A 3,496-nucleotide genomic window follows, 5' to 3' on the forward strand; every position below is an offset into this window, starting at 1 on the left:
CCCCCCCCGGTAGCTCCAGCCCCCGCAGCCCCGTGTGTGCGTGTGTGTGTGAGTGTGTGCGTGCGTGCGCGTCCGTGAGTGTGTGTGCGAGTGCGCGCGCGCGCGCGCGTGTGTGTGTGTGTGCGCGCGTCTGTGTGTGTGCGTGTGAGTGCGTGCGTGTGTGCGCGTGAGTGTGTGCGTGCGTGTGCGCGTGTGTGTGCACGTGCGTGCGTGTGCATGTGCGTGCGTGTGTGCGCGCGCGTGCATGCATGTGCGCATGTGCGTGTGTGTGAGTGAGTGTGCGTGTGAGAGGGTGTGCGCGCGCATGTGCGTGTGTGAGAGTGTGTGTGCGTGAGTGTGTGCGCGTGTGTGCATGTGTGTGCGCGCATGTGTGTGTGTGTGTGTGAAATAAGACTGACCCGGTTTTCTCAGAACAATTGTGTTTAATCAAAAAAACAAACAAACAAAAAACACAATAAAAAAAACCCAAAACAAACAAACAAACAAAGCCCCCCAAAAAGCCCGGAAACCGCATCATTCGTTACACTCTATTTACCGGACACGCGCGGGCAGAAGGATGTACAGTCGGAAGCAGCTACATCTGCGGATGGTCGCACACACAGCGCGGCACAGGAGCAACGCGGGACAGCAAGGGATCACCCCACGGGACAGCAAGGGATCACCCACCACAGCACACGGGTGGTCGGGCTCACAAAGGAAATATTTACAGACTTACCTCTACGGAACAACACACAAAACGCCATCTGCAACAGAACCGCAGTACACTTAAGGCAGACCAGCGATACACTGACATAATTAAGGCTGTGGAATTAACTTTGCACCTTGAAAACGCTGAGCTGTTAGCAATACTGTTTCTTTTTCCCTCCTCCGGCTGATTGTTGCAAAGATTGAAAAGCACCCAATCAATACATTCCAACCGTTGGCTCTTGCCTCAGTGAATGTCTGAGATGTTAATATTATTATTAATTATTTAATTTTTTTTGCACTTTCTATGGCATTTGCCTTCCAAAAGTTGAGCTCAGGGGCAGAGCAACGCTGAACGGTTTGGTAGAAAGAGAAGTAAAAGCACCAGCATTAGAAGTTGGACGTGAGGGTCGGATATGGCTTGAGGAGAGGAGATGTTGGGTTTTCACTAGCTCCATAATAAAGACGACGGTTACAGCAAATATTCAGCATCCTGATGCTATGGGAACACTCAGCACGACACAGATCCCAGCACGAGAACCCATCACTTGATGGCAGTGCGCAGTCAGCCTGGGCAAATGGGGCTGGGTTGTATTTCCTTGGTGGGAAAAGCACCGTTTTCTGATGGGGTGCGAAAGGACGAGCTGGGAAGCAAATCCAAGCCCTGCGTGAGAAGAGAATCTACCTCTGCAGTGGAAGGAACAGAAACAAAAGCAGGTGGTTGGTCCCTGCGCACGTTGATTCTCTCTTAGACTTTCGTAGGTACAGATGAGCCTCTACATCTGAAGTTGGTATTACCCAGGTCACTTGATGCAGTCCCCTTATTGCAAGGGCATTCAGGCGTGGTTAAATACCGTCAGGCCATAGTGTGCGGGTTTGCATTCAGCCTTTATTCACAGTACTGGTAACAGCGGCCTGACACCATTGCTAGAAATGCTCATGCACTCCCTGGTGGCCACATCACCTGTACAGGTCGGCTGAGGGCACAGGCTGTGTCTCAGCATTACCTTAGTTTGAAAGTAAAATCCTTTTAAAAAAGAAATGTTGCTGAAAACAAACAAACAAACAAAAAAAGTGCTTTAAATAAAAATAGCAGTGAGGCTAAACAAGACTTCTTGGTACGAGTAGGAAGAAGCTTTATACATTTTAAAGCCTGGATTGCTTTAAAATCAAAATATTGCCATCTCCAGTGGCAGACTGGCAGTGTGTCCCCTGCAGGAATGGGGGCTTGGCAGCGTGGTGGAGGTGGGGTCTCCCACAGGGCAGCAGTCCCTTTGGACACCCGACAGGAGCCGAGAGCAGAGCGAAACAGAGAGGCCCAGTTAGTCTCTCCTTGCCACACACATTCATTAGATGTGGCTGCTTTAAACCATGAGTTCCACGCGTCACTGGTGCCCTCGCTGCTGCCTCCTTTGATGTCGGCACAGGGTATGAGCACCCTGAGGGCTGTGTGTGTAGTGCCAGGCTGCACCCAGCTTGTGCTGCTCTGTTGCTAACACGGCTGTGCATCTTCCTGGCTGCTCTACCGTCACGCCTTCCCTCAGCCAGCCTGGGAATACCCTGAGTGCAAAAGCTGCGGGCTGAAACGTTCCCCCTGGGAGTCAGCTGCTCTGTGGGGAGCTTTGTGAAGGCCTAAGGGAGCTTTTATGAGAAACTGTTTCCCCGCGTTCGTTACAGTCGGTGTTTCCTGCACAAAACACCCGGTAGCTGCAGAACGCTGCACAGGGGGCTGGCAGTGGTGCAAGGGGGCTGGCTGGGCTGCTCCGCGCTCAGGGGGCTCACTGCAGGGCTGCTTGCTGAGCTCTGTGATCTCTTCACAAGGGAGTTACAGTTTACAACAGTTACAGGACCTGTTGGATCTGCAGGGAGGACACAGGCTGGCGAAAAAAGACCTTGAGAGCAAGGTCAGAATACTTCCTCTGTATTTATCATTTGGCAGTGTTTCTTGTCAACTTGATATTATTCAGGCAAAAGACATCATTGAGATAAAATGCAAGAATGGCTGATAATGACAAACCTATCTGGAAGCACTAGCAGGTTCCAGTTTTCCTGAATGCGCTGTAAGAGCAGTGCCCAGGAAGAGGAGTGAATACAGACATTTCAAAATCCTGAGCACCTCCAGTTCTACCTCAAAGAGGAATCCCTTCTTTGGATCTGAGCACCAATACCTGAACATGTATCCTCTCTCAGACTTCTGGGTGTTGTGGGTTTTTGTTTTTTTTTCTGTTACTTGATAGCAATGAGAGTCTTAAAGATTCACTTAAAACAACCCACCTTTTTCCCCCTGTGCAACCAAAGTGTCTGCTGTTGCAGTTTGAGATACGAGTGCAGGGGGCAGGAAAATAACACGATAAATTACTCCAGACTTCATGTGATACATGAGAATTTGTTCGTATTAGTGCCAAGCAGAGAGACTGTGGCTTAAACTTTACCCACAGGCCTAATAAAAGCTGTGGGTTTTATAAACCACACTTCCATAAACATTTTTTTAAGGGCAGCACAATCACAGCACAAAGCCAGCTTTGATGAATAGGAAGTACAAACAGTCCTGTAGTGAGAAAGTACCTGAGGCTGGTGCTAATTAAAGACATCCCTTGATGACTGCTGCCTGAAGAAGTTTGGTTGCTAAGAAATCAAGTACTTCGCACTCTCGCTCAGGATGAGTCTGCTCTTTGTCTCAGAGGTGCTGCTGGATTGCTTAGAAAATTAGCTGCTGCACTGCAAGGGGAAAGTAGGTTCTAGCTGATCCAGAAGGTTTAGCTCTCTGTGAATACCGTCTCTTCCAAACCTTTCCACAGCCTCCCCCTGTGAT

This window comes from Chaetura pelagica, unplaced genomic scaffold, assembly GCF_000747805.2.
Source record: "Chaetura pelagica isolate M959 unplaced genomic scaffold, ChaPel_1.0 scaffold3, whole genome shotgun sequence".
NCBI lineage: Eukaryota > Metazoa > Chordata > Aves > Apodiformes > Apodidae > Chaetura > Chaetura pelagica.